Raw genomic sequence first — 18,941 nt, 5'->3', positions numbered from 1 at the left:
TCGCGGACACCACTACGTTCGTGACAATCAACTGGTGAGTCTAGGAAAAATAGTAAAAACATGCCTCCTCATTTTTTTTTTTTTAATAATAATTTAAAGCAATTTTAAGGGTCTTTGGTGTTTTATTTTTTGAAAATTCTGCCCTGCCGTGTTTTTGAGTATTTTTTTGAAAAATTTTAAACAATCTTAAGGTCCTAGGTATTCCTGTTTGGAAAGAAGTTGAAAATGCTTTGGAGCCTCTAGTGTGTTTTCTTATAATAATTTAATTATATTTCTTAGAGGATACGTCATTTGCCAAAATTGGGCTTATTTTAACAAGTGTTAGTAACAAGTGTTAGTCCTGCCCACCCGCCCTCTTTTTTATTAGCCAAAATCACTCTTATCTTAGCAGGTAGTAGCCCCGCCCACCCACCCCCTCTTTTCTTTGAGGGTATGTCATTTGCAAAAATCAGTTTTTATCTTAGCAGGTACTAGCCCCGTCCACCCGCCCTCTGTTTTCTTAGGGAATATCTCATTTGCCAAAATCACACTTATCTTATCAGGGACTAGCCCCCCCCACCCACCCTCTGTTTTTTTTTAGAGAGATCTTATTTGCCAAAATCAGTCTTATCGTAGCAGGTACTAGCCCCGCCCAAGCACCCTCTCTTTTCTCAGAGGGCATGTCATTTGCCAAAATCAGTTTTATCTGAGCAGGTATTAGCCCCACCCACCCGCCCTCTCTTGTCTTAGGGGATATCTCATTTGCCAAAATCACACTTATCTTATCAGGGACTAGCCCCGCCCACCCACCCTCTGTTTTTTTTAGAGAGATCTTATTTGCCAAAATCAGTCTTATCGTAGCAGGTACTAGCCCCGCCCAAGCACCCTCTCTTTTCTCAGAGGGCATGTCATTTGCCAAAATCAGTTTTATCTGAGCAGGTATTAGCCCCACCCACCCGCCCTCTCTTGTCTTAGGGGATATCTCATTTGCCAAAATCACACTTATCTTATCAGGGACTAGCCCCGCCCACCCACCCTCTGTTTTTTTTAGAGAGATCTTATTTGCCAAAATCAGTCTTATCGTAGCAGGTACTAGCCCCGCCCACCCACCCTCTCTTTTCTCAGAGGGCATGTCATTTGCCAAAATCAGTTTTATCTGAGCAGGTGTTAGCCCCGCCCACCCACCCTCTCTTTTCTTAGGGGATATCTCATTTGCCAAAATCACTCATATCAGGTACCAGCCCCGCCCACCCACCCTTTCTTTTCTTAGAGGGCATATCATTTGCCAAAATCAGTTTTATCTTAGCAGGTGTTAGCCCCGCCCACCCACCCTTTCTTTTCTTAGGGGATATCTCATTTGCCAAAATTAGTCTTATCTTAGCAGGTACTAGCCCCGCCCACCCACCCCCTCTGTTCTTAGAGGGCATGCCATTCGCCAAAATCAGTTTTATCTTAGCAGGTATTAGCCCTGCCCACCCACCCTCTCTTTTCTTAGGGGATATCTCATTTGCCAAAATCAGTCTTATCTTAGCAGGTACTAGCTCCGCCCACCCACCCTCTCTTTTCTTCAAAGGCATATCATTCGCCAAAATCAGTTTTATCTTAACAGGTATAAACCCCGCCCACTCGCCCTCTCTTTTCTCATTTGCCAAAATCAGTCTTATCTTAGCAGCTACTAGCCCCGCCCACCCACCCTTGCCATTTTCCCAAAATGAAACTACATATATATATTTTTTTAGAATGTTTGAAAATTTGATCTTGAAACCGAATATTTCCAGAATTTTGGTACCAAACCATCAATACATATATCCCAACATTTTTGGGTATTTTTAGGTCACTTTTCCAAAAGCTCAATTTTTCAAAATTTCTCCATTATGGAATTTTTATGGTATTTTCGAGAATTTTCAAAATTTACCCAACGAAATTTGTTTGTACATTTTGATCTCCAGAATTTATGTTCAACGTCGTTTCTTCTAAAATTGCTGTAATTTTTCCATAATCGTCAAAATTAAATATGACAATTTTTGCAATTAAAAAAAACATTTCAAAGCAAATATTTCGAAAATCTTGCTCCAGAACTACCAACACGCTAGATTTTTTCATTCAAATCATCGAGATCTATATTCCAGAATTTTTTGTAGCTTTTTAGGCAACTTATACAAAAACTCAATTTTTCAATAATTTCACTAATGAAATTTTTAACCTTTTTTCGAGCAGCTTCAAACCTACTGAAAAAGATTTTTTTGTAAATTTTGAACTCTAGAATTTATTTTCGGTTTAATTTTTTGGAAAATTCTTATCATTTTTCCAGAATCATCAAATGAGTCTTGACAATTTTTTGGGTTTAAAAAGAAATTACTTTCATACCGAATATTTTGGAAATTTTGGTCCAGACCTTGAACTCGGTTTTTTTTTTATTCAGTTCGTTCCGATCTATATCCCGGAATTTTTAGAGGATTTTTAGACAATTTTTCTTTCCAAAAGCTCAATTTTTATCCCCTTACGAAATTTTTAAACTGCATATTTCCGAATATCTCCGAAAATTACCTAAAGAGATTTTTTTGTAAATTTTCGCCTCCAAAATTTATTTTCAACTTCATTTCTTCAAAAAGTCTTGCCATTTTTCCAAAAGAATACTACGTATATGTAAATTTTCAGAATTTTTTGAGGATTTGTAGACAGTTTTTCCAAAAGCATAATTTTCACACTTTACGAAATTTTTGAACTGTTTTCGAACACCTTCGAAAATTATCTAAAGACAATTTTTGCAAATTTTCGCCTTCTGAACTTATTTTCAACTTTCTTACAAAAGGCCTGCCATTTTTCAAAAATGATACTACATATATGTAAAGTTTTAACATTTTTGAAAAATTTTATCGTCAAACCGAATATTTCCAGAATTTTGGTACCATACGTTCTGTTTTGGATCCAGTTCGTCGCAGAATTTTTGGTGTTTTTAGACCACTTTTTCAAGAGCTCGATTTTTCGATACTCCTCATTATGGAGTTTTTGTCCTATTGTTGAGCAGTATAAAAAAATCGTTAGGTAAATTTTTACTCAACAATAGGACAAAATTCCACAATGAGGGAGTATTCAAAATTGACCTTTTGGAAGAGTGATCTATAAATTCCCAAAAAATTCTGGGTTGATTCAGCTATAATTCAACGAACTGAATAGAAAAACATAATGTTGTACCAAGATTTCCGAAATATTCGAATTCAAGACTAAATTTTTCAAAAATTCTAAAAATTTACATTTAGATAGTGTTGTTTGGAAAAATGGTATGACTTTTCGAAGAAATGAAGCTGAAAATAAGTTTTGGACATCAATACTTTCTTTGGGTAATTTTCGAAAATGCTCAAAACAAGTTCAAAAATTTCGTAAGGTGCAAAAATTAAGCTTTTGGAAAAATTGTCCAAAATTCCACAAAAAAATCTGGGATGTAAATCGAAGCAAATTCAGCCGAAAAAATACCATGTTGTAGGTTCTGGACCAAACTTTCCGAAATATTCGATTCTAAAGTAATTTCTTTTTAAATCCTAAAAATTGTCATATCTCAGTTGGCGTTTCTGGAAAAATAGCAAGAATTTTTCTAAAAATGAACCAAAAAATAAATTCTGGAGGTCAAGATCTACAAAAAGGTTTCATTCAGTAATTTTAGAAGCTGCTCAAAACAAGGTCAAAATTTTCATAAATTGAGACTATTGGAAATTTGAGGTTTTGGAAAATTTACATAAACGCACAAAAAGTTGTGAGATACAGATCTTGATCAGTTGATTTAAAAACTTTAGCGTGTTGATGAGTCTGGAATAACATTTTCGAAATATTTGGTTGGAAAGTCATTTTTTTTAATCCCGAATATAGCCATATTTAATTTTCACTATTTGAAACAACTGAAGCCGATCGTCAATTTGGACGTAAAAAAAAAATCTCGTTAGATAAGGATCAAAATTCCATTATGGCGGAGTATTGAAAACAGGGCTCCTGAAAAAATTCCAGCATGTAGCTGATTTCGCAGAAATGAGTCGAAAAACAACATAAAATATTCGCTTCCAAGTTCAAATTTTTCAAAAATTTTTGAAATTGCCATACATCATTTTGGAAAAAATCAAATCAACCTGAAAATAAATTTTAGAGGTTGAAATGTACAAAAAAAAACAGGCTTTTTTGTAGCTTTTTAGGCAACTTTTACAAAAAGTTTTAGAAAAATCTTGAACCCGGTGTTTTTTTATTCCGTCCGTTCCGCTCTATAGCCCAAACTTTTTGGGGATTTTTAGACAATTTTTGGAGTGTTGTTATTTACGCCACTAGTTTTGTCCCGCATACTGTTGAATGCGCCAAGGTCATCAAACAAGGTTATGAATACATTACATCGGAAGAATGTCACGTAGACATTTGTTTGATTTGAATGAGTTTATGGACCCAAAACAGATGACTAAAATTATTCATAAGCCTCCATAAGATATTCTGAATATTATTATTATAATGATACATATATCTAACATAAATACAAAATTTGACAACAATCGGCCCAGTACTTTCAGAGATTATCTGCCTAATAAAAATCCGGGACGGCAGACAGACGGACAGATAGACAGAAACGGGAGACCTATTTCTTCGTCCTCTAGGGGTCATGATAGGATTACAATACTTTCTTTAATTTCGTTGGAGAAGTAAAAATATCGATCTCGTCTATTGTAATTTTGGTAATTTATCGGACAACAGTGGATATTAATCTTATTAATCGACAAACACTACGACTATTGTGATTAAGGTTAGTATGTTTCTAGTTTTTGATTGTGTTGCTAGTGTTTCCACAATGGAATGTATAGCTTGTGTTTTCTTCGCAAAATATGACATTCTCGGCTTCATGTACCCCATCCGACCCCAGTGTCACCACCCGAAACCACCGACTTTCACAATTTCTAAATTTTGGCTCACAGTTAATATACTTCTCGTCATTATTTTAATGTGTTGTGGAATATCGAGCTCTGTTTATTTGTCCACTATATGTCCGCAAGAAAAATCGCTTTGCTTCTTGATGATTTCAGACCAGCTTGTCTTTTTTGGTAACGCTTTAGTTATTCTTCTGCTTCTGGTAAAAATTAAAACTCAACTTCGAGAGTTTAGGTCTTGGTCGCTCTTTTTCGAGCACATGCACTCTTACAACCTTGTCAGAGTTTTCACAAGTTATAATATTCGTCGATCCAATATTACGAGATTATTGTCAACTTTCGTTCCAAGTAGTTTCCACGTCTTTATTTCTTATTATTACCTGTTTTCGTACGACCATCTCCCGATGAGTTTCCTACGCAAATCTTTCTTGTGTGTTTGTTATATTATGCAAACCAGAAGAGTGTATGATATGAATAAAATAATTTTGACAAGTGGTTTGGTTCTTAGGCAATTTGGACAATCTTTAAAAGAAAATTTGACAAACAGACCAGACAGGTTTGTGGATGTTTGTAGAAAGTATCACAAGCTGGTTTCTCACCTTAATACCAATATTGCTTTATTTATGGAAACGACAAAATACGTCCTCTACGTTTGGCTATTTGTTGGAGTCGTGACATTGATATTAAATTTCTATTTGATGATAAACTACGACGACTTTGGCGTTTACACGTCGTTTGTGCTTCAAGTGAGAACTGCGAATGTTATTGCGGCGCTTTGGGTGTTTTCGTTGTATACGGAAAAATTCATAAATAGAAAGGTAAGTCAATCAATCAATTATCAACTCGAATCCCTAGTGAAATGAAATGTAGGTGATTTATTGATATGCCGCTCTATTAATTAACGATATCATTTTTACCACCCTTTAAGTAATGAACTCATTTCCCGTTTAGTAGCCAGTTGAACTTGACGTGTGGTGGTCAAAATGGTCGACCAAAACTCTAACCTAAGAACTTGTTTGGCGTGCATCTTACACGCGAATCTCGACGTTACTGAGTACATGTTCCCGATTCAGTTCTTCTGCCCCCACAAAAACCGCCACTTTTCTCCTAAACCGTCCTGCAAACCAATGCTACGTTACCTAATCCTCAGCCTTTCCTTCGCTCTGATTGTCTTCGTAGGAGCAATTTCGTATCTTCTTCATATCCCTTCGGTCTGTCAAACCGCGAACTCCTCTTGTATTATGTTCATTTCCGACGTGCTCTTCATGGCTGGGAACATCACACTAGGACTTACCCTTATTTCGCGCCCCAACCACAACACGCTAGAACTAGAAGCTTTGTTGTTTTTCTTTGAGCATTTCCAAGAGTACAATCTTGAAGAAGCGGTCGACGATGAAGCAGCCTTGAAGTTCAAGACGTTTCGAATCCTGGCACCTGTGGTGGTCATCTCGAGTTGTTTTTTTATCATCATGTGGATCCTCTTTGGTTTTGATCATCAACTAGGGACAATGTTGAGGAAAGTTGCGATTGGCATTTGCTACATGTACCAGGTTTTGGGGTTCATCCAGCTGCTTCAACGTGTTACTTTCATCGGATCTGTGTTGAGAGAAATCGAACGCAGTTTTGACGTTTTGCTACTGAATTTTGATGAACATCGGCTGCAAAGTCTGCGCAAATACGAACATCTGGTTTCAGTGCTCCATACAACGATTTTTGTTCTGAATGTCATTTTAACCCCGATTTTGTTAGTGTGGGGGTTCGTAGCTTCCACGTCTCTCATTTTCAACATTTTTATTTTACTGAAGTACGAGGATTACGACGGGCAAAATATGATCATACTTCAGCTGAGAAACCTGGTGACAATAGTGATGATTCTGTTGGTTCTGGTCATGAGCGAAGTGGATATTAACGACAAGGTGAGTTCATTTCAACTTTTGTAATTTGTCTAATAACAATGGAAACAACAATGTCAATATTAATCTTATTAATCTACAAGCATTATTGCGATTAGGGTCAGTGCGTTTCGAATTTTTGACCACGTTGCTCGTGTTTTAGCGATGGAATGCATAGCTTGTGTTTTCTTTGCAAAGTACGACATTCTGGCTTTTATGTACCCGATCAGACCCCAGTGTCACCACCCAAAACCACCGAGTTTCAAAATTTCGAAATTTTTCCTCGGGTGTAATATACTTCTCTTCATTATTTTGATGTGTTGTGGAATTTCAAGCTCTCTTTATTTGTCCACTGTATGCCCCCATGAAAAATCGCTTTGTTTCGTGATGATTTCAGACCAGTTTACGTTTTTTGGCAACTGTTTAATCATTCTTCCGCTTCTGCTAAAAATTGAGACCCAAATTCGGGAGTTCACGTATTGGTCCCTTTTATTCGAGCACTTGCACTCTTACAACGTCAACACAGTTTTCAAAAGTGGTAATATTCGTCGATCCAAGCACGCAAGAATTGTGTCGACTTTCGTTTCAACCGTTGTCTTTGTGTTTATTTCTTATCATTACCTATTTTCGTACGACAATCTCCCGATGAGTTTTCTACGTAAGACTTTCTTGTGTGTTTGTTATATTATACAGACTCGAAGAGTGTTTGACTTGAATAAGGTGATTTTGGCAGGTGGTTTGGTTTTGACGAGATTTGAGGTGTCTTTGAAGGAAAGTTTGACAAGACGAACGAGCAATCTCGTGGAGGTTTGTAGGAAGTATCACAAGCTGGTTTATCACATTAATACCAACATTGGTTTGTTTATGGAAACGACAAAATACGTCCTCTACGCTTGGCTATTCGTTGGTATCATGACGTTGATATTAAATTTCTTTTTGATGATAAACTATGACGACTTTGGTTTTTATACGGTGATTGTGCTTCAAATACGAACTGGAAATGTTATTGCATCGCTTTTGGTGTTTTTGGTGTACACGGAAAAATTCATAAATAGAAAGGTAAGTTCATATCAATTGATTTAAGGTAGTAATAGTAATTGTTGTTTTATCCACACAACCATTAATTAACTAATTTAAGTAAACTTATTGACTTTATTGCTTCCATTTTGGTGATAATTCGTTAGTAGTTCGTTGAAATCCGGTTCGTGGTGTTCGGATGGCTACACAACCCAACTCGTACCCATGCTGGGTTTGCACCATGCACCTGAAGTACGACATTTGTGAATATTTTTTCCCATTTCAGTTTTTTTGTCCCCACAGAAGTCACAGATTCTCGCTTAAACCTTGCTACAAATTGTTGAAAACCTACCTACTACTTTACGTTTCCTTTGGATTGTATCTCTGGTACGCGGTTTATTCTTACTTTGCCTACGTTTCTTTGGCCTGTGACAACATCAACTCTTCTTGTATCATGTTCGTCTCCGATTTGGTCTTCGTAGTAGGCAGTACCCTTATAGGTGTGGCTCTTCTTGTAAAATCAAAAACAAATTTTCTGGAAATTGATTCTTGGTTGTGTGTATTCGAACATCTCCGAGACTACGACCTCCAAGACATGATTGATAATCAAGCAACTGCTAAATTTAAATTTCTTCGAATGTTTGCGTCAGGAATGGTCATAGCCGGTGGTTTCTCAGTTTTCCTCTGGATTTTCTACGCTTATGACAGTTTGCCGGAGAGCTTTATCAGGAAAAGCGCCATCTGTCTATGTTACATTTATCAAAGTTTGGGACTGATTTTGCTGCTTCAACGCACCACTTTAGTCGGTACCATTTTGCGACAGCTTAAGAAGAATATCAGTCCAAAATTTCGCAAACAAGTTTCGGTAAAGAAGTACCAAAATCTGCTCAGTGTGCTGCACACCAATATGTCGCTGCTTCTGGGAGTCATAGAACTTATTCTATTCATGTGGTCACTTATATCCACGACTTCTTTAATTTTTAACATCTTCATTTCGATTAAATACAAGGATTACGATGTGCCCAATTTGGTTTTACTGAATTTGAGAACTGTGGTGACGTTTTTGAGCGTCGTGGCGATTTTGCAGATGTCCGAAGTGGATATAAATCGAAAGGTGAGTTGATAGCATATTATTTTGACACCAATTAAGATACTAACTAACTACGCGGCCAATAATATCACTATTAATATCTTTATTATTAGATATTAGTTATCATTTAATCAAGTAATGACACAGACAGTTAGTAATAAATGACGTTAGTAGTTCGCTGAAGTGTGGTCAGTGAGCATACTTTTACTGCGCAAAAATGCGTGTCGAAAAATCTTCAAAATGCATAGCATGCGTCCTATTTTCAAAATACGACATTTTCGCCTTCACCAATTTCGTCACGTTCAAGTGTCATCACCCAAAATCACCCTCTTTTAAAATCTCCAAACTATATCTCGCCGCTAACGTAATTTTACTCATCCTTTTCTCGTTGTGTGGAGTTCTGAGTTCTCAAGTGCGTTCAAACCAAAAACCCATCTTTTTCTTGTTGCTGTCAGACCAGCTGATTTTTTTCGGCAACGCTCTGCTCATTCTTCTACTTATCAAAAAAAACAAGACGCTGTTGCACGAACTCACGTCTTGGATGCATTTATTCCAAGACTATGACTCTCACACCGTGCTTAATATTCTCCGGAGGAGCGACATCCGAAAACTTAAAACTGCAAAAAACATGGCTATTTTTATTCCGGTTGTTGCTTACTTTCTTCTGACTACGTACTACGTGTTTTCGTACGACGATTTTCCGTTGAATTTCCTGCGGAAGCCGCTGTTGAGCTTCTGTTACGTGCTTCAGACGAAGAGGGTTTTTTGTTTAAGCAAAACGGTGATGGTTATAGGGGTTGTTTTAAAGAATTTTCGGACTTCTATGGAGAGGGGTTCGAGGAAACGTGCGAAAAGGGGTACCGGGGGTGATTTTAGAAAGTACTACGAGTTTGTTGGTCGCGTCAATCATTGTATTGGGTTGTTTATGGAAACTACAAAAGTGGTACTTTACGTGTGGTCGTTTGTTGCTGTGGTGAATTTGATCTTCAATTTCTTTCTATTGATAAATTACGACTACAGTTTGTACACAGTGTTGTTGCTCCAGATGAGATGTGGAAATTTAATATATAGCATTGTGGTGCTCTTGGTTAAAACAGAAGACGACGTAAATAGAATGGTAAGTTCGAGTATTAATTATTTAGTGTTTGAATACTGTCTTGGTGTTGTTCCAAAACATTTTATTTAATTAATAGCCGATACTACTTATAATTAATTAATGAAAGACTTTTCCAGACTAGTATTGACAGTTTAGTCTTGGTGTTCGGACATAATGGCCCCCAGTTCCCCATTTTGCTTAGCGTGCCTTTTGCACTTCAAATACAACGTCTCCGAATACTTTTATCCAGTTCAGTGCTTCTCTTGGTCATGCATTGTTGACAGTTTTCAAGATTATAAACTCCAAAATATTCTAGACGATCAAACGTCCAAGAAATTTAAAATTTTTAAAATTTGTGTGCCGTTGGTGATTGTGTGGAGTGGTTTTATGACAATTATTTTGTTTCTGTATGGATATGATAACTTCTATGGAAGTTTGGTCCGAAATTTAGGGGTTTGTATTTGTTGTATATACCACGGAATGGGTTTCATTATGATGCTTCAACGTATCACTCTGATTGTGGCTATATTGCGTGCTTTAGAACGAAATCTTTGGACTGTTTTCACGAAAAAAGACGAAAATGAAGTAGTTTTAGTACTCTATTTGAAACAGTTTCAAAATCTCGTCTTGGTACTTCACAAAAATATTTCTGTGTGGATGGAATCTACAATACTCTTGTTTTTGGTGTGGTTCACCGTAACAACGATATCTTTGATATTCAATATCTTTATTTTGATAAAGTTCGAAGATTATGATATACACAACACGATTTGGTTGCTATTTAGAAATTTGGCGGCGATTGTGGTATTGTTTGGGGTGCTAGGAGCGACCGAAGGACTAAACAAAAAGGTAAAGTTAAACCCAACAAATATTTTCTTTACTTGAGGGAGCGCCGGGGTTGCTCTCAAGCCGGAGACACGGATTTCAGGTGGTGAGCGCCCGCGAGGACAAAATAATAAAATAAAACGGCACGAATATTTTATACAATAAATAGGGTTTATTCTATGCCACCTACACGGCTACAATCATAAAACGTACGGCTAATATTAAAGACTAAATTATTAATATTAATTTTCTTCTGCTGTAGTGTGTTTAAAAAACTATTACATCAACGTACAAAAGTCTAAGAATAGATAGCTTCGATTATTATCAACATCGACAACAATAGGAAAATTAAAATGAGCCCACATTTTGATCATTTAACGTAATTTGATAACTACCACTTTGATGGACGTGTCATATAATCACCAAATTATGTTGACTTTAATGCTTCGTTAGTCTATGGTGTTAGTCATTAGCAGTTTTCATAGTTTCGGGTTGTGTTTCAGACGGAGGTTTTTTGATAATGCATAACCAACAAAATTCTGAATGCATAGCTTGCATCCTATTTTCAAAATATGACATTTTCGCCTTCTTGCATCTCGTTACGTACAAGTGCGACCATTCAAACTCTCCTATTTTCAAAATTTCCAAAATTTTCCTCTCGTGTAACGCAGTTCTCTTCACCGTTTTAACTTTTTGTGGAATCACGAGTTACACGAACTTGCCTTTAGTACGTCCCCAACAAAAATCCTTCTGGTTTTTGATGATCTCGGACCAGTTAGTTTTCTTTAACAACGCTTTACTCATCCTTGTACTGGCAACAAAAACCAAGACACAGTTTCTCGAATTCAGTTCTTGGACTCGTTTTTTCGAACATCCTCAGTCTTACAATCTTCTTCGCATCATCCACCACAGCGACATCAGAAAAGTAAAAATTGGAACAACATTGTCGGTTATTCTTCCACTAACAATTTACTTTTTTGTTTCTATTTATTACGTGTTTTCGTACGACTACTTGCCCTTCAGTTTTCTGCGTAAGCCATTCCTGTGCATGTGCTACGTCCTTCAAACTAAAAGAGTGTACGATTTAAATCAAACCGTGTTCCTCACTGGCATTCTTTTAAAGAATTTCAAAACTTACATGGTGACGAGTTTGACGAAAAATTTACAAAGAAACGTAGAAGAAGAGTTTAAGAAGTGCTACAGTTTCGTCCGACATTTAAACACAAGTGTCCATTTATTTATGGAAACGACAAAATTTGTGCTTTACGTGTGGTCGTTTGTTGCCGTGGTGAGCTTAATTTTGAATTTTTTTCTCTTAATAAAATACAACGACTACGGTTTTTACATAATGTTGGTGCTCCAAATCAGAAACGGACATATAATATTTGGCATTTTAAGTTTCTTGTTTAGAACAGAGGACGACGTAAATAGAAGGGTAAGTTTTTACTTCCTAAGAGAAAATGTCGGTTTATCTAGTTAATTTTACATTTAATCGACTAAAATAAAATTATCTAGACGCAAAGTAACGACGTTATCGACTTTATTTATTTGATGTTGACGATAATTCGCTTAAGTAATGAACTACAAGCTTAATAAACTCGTCAGTAGTTCGTTGAAGTTCCGTACGTAGTGTTCTGATGGCCACCCAAACCAAGTCACTACCATGCATGGTCTGCACCATGCACTTGAAATACGACATCTCTGAATACTTTGTCCCATTTCACTTTTTTTGTCCCCATAGAAGTCACAGGTTCTCCCTTAAACCTTGCTACAAATTCTGGAAACCCTATCTACTGATTTACGCTTCCTTTACACTGTATCTCTGGTACGCGATTTATTCTTATTTCTCTTACATTCCTCTGACTTGCCAGAACCTCAGCTCTTCTTGCATCATGTTCGTCGCCGATTTACTCTTCGTTTTAGGTACTAGTCTTCTAGGTATCCTTCTTCTTTTGTCAAACCCCAAAACAAACTTTCTAGAAATGGATTCCTGGCTTTTTGTATTCGAACATGTCCAAGACTACGACCTCCAAGACATGATTGATGATAAAGCAGCTGCAAAATTTAGATTTCTTCGAATATTGGCATCATGTATGGTCGTAACGAGCGCTATAACTATTATCCCTTTGCTTCTATACGCTTATGATAGTTTGCCAGGGAATTTTATCCGGAAAACTGCCATCTGTATTTGCTACAATTTGCAAAGTTTGGGATTTACTATGCTGGTTCAACGCATCACGTTAATTGGCACCATTTTGAGACAACTTGAGAAGAATGTTAGTCCAAAATTTAGCAAGAAACTTTCTGTAAAGAAATACCAAAATCTGGTTGGTGTGTTGCATACGACTATATCAATGCTGATGAGAGTTACAGCAATGACTCTGTTCCTGTGGGCACTAAACGCCACAATTTCTTTAATTTTTAACATCTTCATTTCGATTAAATACCAGGATTTCGATGTGCCCAATTTGGTTTTGTTGAATTTGAGAACTGTGGTGACGTTTTTGAGCATCTTCGCCGTTTTGGACATGTCTGAAGTGGATATAAATCAAAAGGTGAGTGGAATCAATTAACATAATTTTTACAAACAGTTTGATTGACGCCTCAAACAATAACCAAATGTTGTTGATTTTGTCACAATATTAGTGTATTAGCGATTAAACTGTCAGTCACTTTCTAGTCTTTCCAACAATGCGTGTTCACCCCAAAGAAACTCCAAAATGCATTGCTTGCGTCCTATTTTCAAAATACGACATTTTCGCGTTCACCAACTGCGTGACGTTCAGTTGCCACCACCCAAAATCACCTTCGTTCAAAATCTCCAAGTTATTTCTCGCCTGTAACGTAATTCTGCTGACATTGTTTACGTTTTGTGGAGTTCTGAGTACCACGAGTTCGTTCCACGTGTGTTCAAATCAAAATTCCATCTGTTTCTTGTTGATCTCAGATCAGCTGATTTTTTTCGGCAACGCTCTACTCATTCTTCTACTCATCAAAAGAAACAATATCCAGATACACGAACTCGCTTCTTGGACACGTTTATTCGAACACTCTGAGTCTCACACCGTCCTCAACATGTTTCGACAAAGCGACATCAGGAAAATCAAACTGGCGAAAACCTTGTCGTTCCTTTTTCCTATGATCGCTTGCACTTTTGTTACTACGTATTACATGTTCTCGTACGACGATTTCCCGTTGAATTTTCTTCGGAAGCCGCTGTTGAGCTTTTGTTACGTGTTCCAAATGAAGAGGGTTTTCGATTTGAAGAAAACGGTGTTAGTGATCGGGATTGTTTTGAAGAATTTTCGGACCTCTTTGGAGAGGGGGTTGTGGAAAAACCCGAAAATGGGCAATGGGGATGATTTTAGAAAGTATCACGAGTTTGTTAGTCGTGTCAATCACAGTATTGGCTTGTTTATGGAAACTACAAAAGTGGTACTTTACGTGTGGTCGTTTGTTGCTGTGGTGAATTTGATCTTGAATTTTTTCGTGCTGATAAAGTACGACGACTACAGTTTCTACACAACGTGGTTGCTCCAGGCGAGATGTGGAAATTTAATGTTCGGAATCGTGACGATCTTGTTTAAAACAGAAGACGTCGTTAATAGAATGGTAAGTTAATTGTAAAAGTAAATTGGTGTCAGTAAATCAATAACTTTGGCGGAACTAATTTAATTTTCCAAAGTGGTACCTAAAAACGCCATTAACACAAATTGTTCTTCTTTGGTTTATTCTCCCACTAATTGAATTGTTGCTCTAACAATGTTCACCAATTAATTGCTTCCAAATTTAGTGGTTTTCTCAGTACCGCGAATCGACATGTCGTGTACAGTATGTGCCCTCACCTCCAGATTCGACTTCTCCGATTTCTTCACACTAATCCAGCCTTTCTGCCCTCACCAAACCCGCCGATTTTTCCCAACACCTCGCTACAAAGTCGTCAAAGCCAATCTATTCCTCGCTCTAATAATAATGGTGTTAATATCAGCCGCTGCAGTTTCATACTTCTTCCAGATCCCTCAAGTGTGTCCCAAAAACCACTCCCTTTGCGTAATGCTCATCTCTGATCTATTTTTCACATCAGGCAGTGTAGTTCAAGGCTGGATCCTCATTTTGAAAAGAAATCCACAAACAGTCGCACTCAACAACTGGTTGCACATTTTTGAAAATCCTCAAGTGTACAACCTTCGACAAGTCTTGGACTGTAAAACCGTTACGAGATTTCGACTAGGAGCTCATACGTTTTCGGTTAATTTTGTCATCAATTTTATAGCGACGGTACTTTCGGTTATATACGCTTATGACGTTTTTCCTGGAGGTTTTCTCAGAAAGTGTACTGTCGGCTTCTGCTATGTGTACCATAGTGTGGGTTTTCTGATATGGATACAGAGAACCACGATGATCGGTACTATTCTTCGTGCTCTTCAAAATGGTCTTGGTACTCAATTGGCGTGCCCGAAACCCAGTTTAAAAGGGTTTCAGAGCTTGGTGTTTGTGATGCAGAGGAATATTTCGCTGACGATGGAATCAGTACTGGCGGTAGTTTTTGGATGGGTGTTTGTAGCGACGGTTAATTTAATTTTCAATATTTTTCTTTCGATTAAATACGTGGATTACGACGTGAGTTACGTGGCGCTGTTGCAGCTGAGAATTATGTTGACTGTGGTGACAATTGTGGTGATTTTAGCCTTATGCGAGAAAGAAATCAACGGAAAGGTGAGCACTTTTATCGTTAAAATGTTGTTGTGACATACGTGTCTACATTTATTTAATGTATTCATTTTATGTGTTTGGGTGCTTTTTTAGGTGGTTGTTATTCCAAAACGTTTTGTATAATTTATTATAGTCGATACTATTATACACTTAGTTAATTAATAAAATGTATTGTCTAAACTAGTATTGACCGTTTAGTCTTGGTGTTCGGACCTAATGGCCCCAAAATCTCCATACTGCTTAGCGTGCCTCTGGCACTTAAAATACAACGTTTCAGAATACTTGTATCCAGTTCAGTGCTTTTGTCCTCACCGAAATCGTCAATTTTCGTCGACACCTTCTTACAAGCTCTCCACACTTAATGCCATTATTTTGGTTTCAATTATGTTGATTCTAAGCACTGCAGTATTTTTATACTTATTTCAGATTTCTTCAGTTTGTCAAAAGACGCAATCTTTGTGCATAATGTTCACTTCGGACTTTATTTTTGTAGGAGGTAACACTTTCTTGGGTTTGTTTCTGGTCACAAAAGCACAAGTCATGTTGATCGAAATATCCTCTTGGTCGTGCGTTGTTGACAGTTTTCAAGATTATAAACTCCAAAATGTTCTAGACGATCAAACGTCCAAGAAATTTAAAATTTTTAAAATTTGTGTGCCGTTGGTGATTGTGTGGAGTGGTTTTATGACAGTTATTTTGATTCTGTATGGATATGATCGCTTCTATGGAAGTTTCGTCCGAAATTTAGGGGTTTGTATTTGCTGTGTATACCATGGAATGGGTTTCATTATGTTGCTTCAACGTATCACTTTGATTGTGGCTATCTTACGTGCTTTAGAACGGAATCTTTGGACTGTTTTCATGAAAAAAGACGAAAAGGAAGTTGTTTTGGTACTTTATTTGAAACAGTTTCAAAATCTCGTCTTGGTAATCCACAAGAGTATTTCTGTGTGGATGGAATCTACAATACTCTTGCTGCTGGTGTGGTTCACCGTAATAACAATATCTTTGATTTTCAACATCTTTATTTTGATAAAGTTTGAAGATTATGATATACAGAATACGATTTGGTTGCTATTTAGAAATCTGGCGGCGATTATGGTATTGCTTGGGGTCCTAGGAGCGACCGAAGAACTAAACAAAAAGGTAAAGTTAAACCCAACAAATATTTTCTTTACATCATGACTTGCGCCGAAATTCTCGCTTTCCGGGGGAAGGAGCGCCGGGGTTGCTCTCAAGCCGGAGACACGGATTTAAGGTGGTGAGCGCCCGCGAAAAAAAAAACGTACGGCTAATATTAAATAAAATACAACAAATTAAATAAACAAGTGAATTAAAAAGGTAAAGTTAAACCCAACAATTGTTTCTTTAAATTCATGACTAAACTAATTAATATTAATTTTTTTGCTGTAATGTGTATAGACGAGCTGCTAAATAAACGTACAAAGTTGATACTAAAAATAGATAGCTTCGACGATCAACATTGGGAACAAGAGTTATCATTCAGTTCTTGGACCCTCAGTCTTATAATGTTTTTGTTACCACCTCTTTTAATAGCAACATTGCGTTAAAATCCACATTATCCGCTATAGATCACGCTTTACTAAATTAATGAAAACTAGAATACCGTTAATTTGTTCAATCAATACCCATAAACGCAATTAATGAAAATGTTTCCCTCGATCCCACGCTCTCATTAACGGAATTGTCATAATCACCCACGACAACAAACGCGACCCAGTTTAGTAGTTACTGGGCCACCATTCGCGGTACCCACAAATTCATTTTCGCCATGTTTTGCGTAGTATGCACCCTCAGTTTCAAATACGACCTCTCCGCTTTATTCACCGTAATCCAGCCCTTCTGCCCCCACAAAAGACGCCGATTTTCCCTGAAACCGCACTACGAAGTCGTCAAATTCAACCTGCTCATCAGTTGTCTAGTGATGCTGTTCATGACCAGTGCAACCATTTCGTACTTCTTTCAAATCCCGCTGGTCTGCTCCAAAAATCGCTCTCTTTGCGTTGTCTTAATCGCGGATCTCGTCTTTACCGCCGGTACTACAATCCAAGGCTGGATAATCCTGGCAAAATCACGCCAACAAACCACCGAACTCAACACCTGGTTGTTCATTTTCGAAAATCCGTACGAGTTTAACCTTCACCACCTCATGGATACCAAAACAACGAGAAGGTTTCGATTTGGTGCGATTTCATTTTCGGTTTACGTTATCATTAATTTTGTCTTGACGGTGCTGTGGGTGATTTATGCCTACGACGTGTTTCCCTGGAGCTTCGCCCGAAAGTACACGGTTGGGTTGTGCTATTTGTACCATGGTCTAGGGTTTCTCACTTGGGTCCAAAGGATTACGGTGATCGGAAGCATACTGCGTTCGTTTCAAATTAACCTGCGAACCCATTTGTCGCGTCCCAATCCCGACTTGAAGAGGTTCCAAAATCTGGTTTTCGTCTTGTATAGGAACATGGCGTTGATGATGGAAACCGCGTGGATAGTGTTATTCGGGTGGGCGTTCGTGGGGACCACGAGTCTCATTTTCAGTATCTTCGTTTCGATTAAAAGTATGGATTATGAAGGGGGTTATGTGGCTATGTTGCAAGTGAGGATTGTGTACACGATTTTGACGCTGGTCGTGATTTTGGTGATGTGCGAAACGGAACTCAACCAAAAGGTGAGAATTTGTGTTTTTGTGGTACTTTTAAACGAGAATTACTAAATATATGGTCTAAATATTGCGTGACAAAGCTAAAATTAAAACATATTTCGTGATAAATGACGCAATTAGCTCTTGTAATGAATTTCCAGGTACTTAGCCCAATCCAATTAATACATAAATTATTGAAACGACTATCATTCCTTCGGGTTTAGTAGTATCGGAAGGTCGCTATGTTTTCACGTTCTACCCTCCTTGAGCCAGAACGGTGCTTACCCTGTCTCCTCTACTCCAAATTTAACATTTTCCACCTGACCTCTCCCGTCCAAGGCCACTGTAGGCACCTAGAACCCAAAACCTCCCCCAGAACCCATTTCAAATTCTCCAAAGTCTGGTTCCTTTTCTACTTCGTAGTCAACTTCCCTCTGCTTTTACCAACACTATCTTACTTCTTCTACTACCCAGACCTTTGTCGCACCGAAAAAGCCCAGTGTTTGATGTTCGTAACCGACCACCTCTTTTGCATCACCGCCCTTCTCCTAACCTTCATTTTCTTTTCAAAATTAAAGACGTACATAGACGAACAAAACCTATGGGTGTTCATTTTCGAGAACAAACATCTTCACAGTTTGGACAAAAGCACGTCCAGAGAGACCCACAGACGCTTGAGGTTTCGCCAAAATTTGGACTGCTTTGCTTTTACGTCCACGGTTGTAGTGATGGCTGTTCTTCACGGTTACTTTTTGTACGAAGAGTATCCGTT

The sequence above is a fragment of the Zophobas morio genome, unplaced genomic scaffold, assembly GCF_036711695.1.
Source record: "Zophobas morio isolate AGI-343-1 ecotype UQ-CSIRO unplaced genomic scaffold, CSIRO_AGI_Zmor_V1 ptg000020l, whole genome shotgun sequence".
NCBI lineage: Eukaryota > Metazoa > Arthropoda > Insecta > Coleoptera > Tenebrionidae > Zophobas > Zophobas morio.
This window is presented reverse-complemented; position numbering follows the sequence as displayed.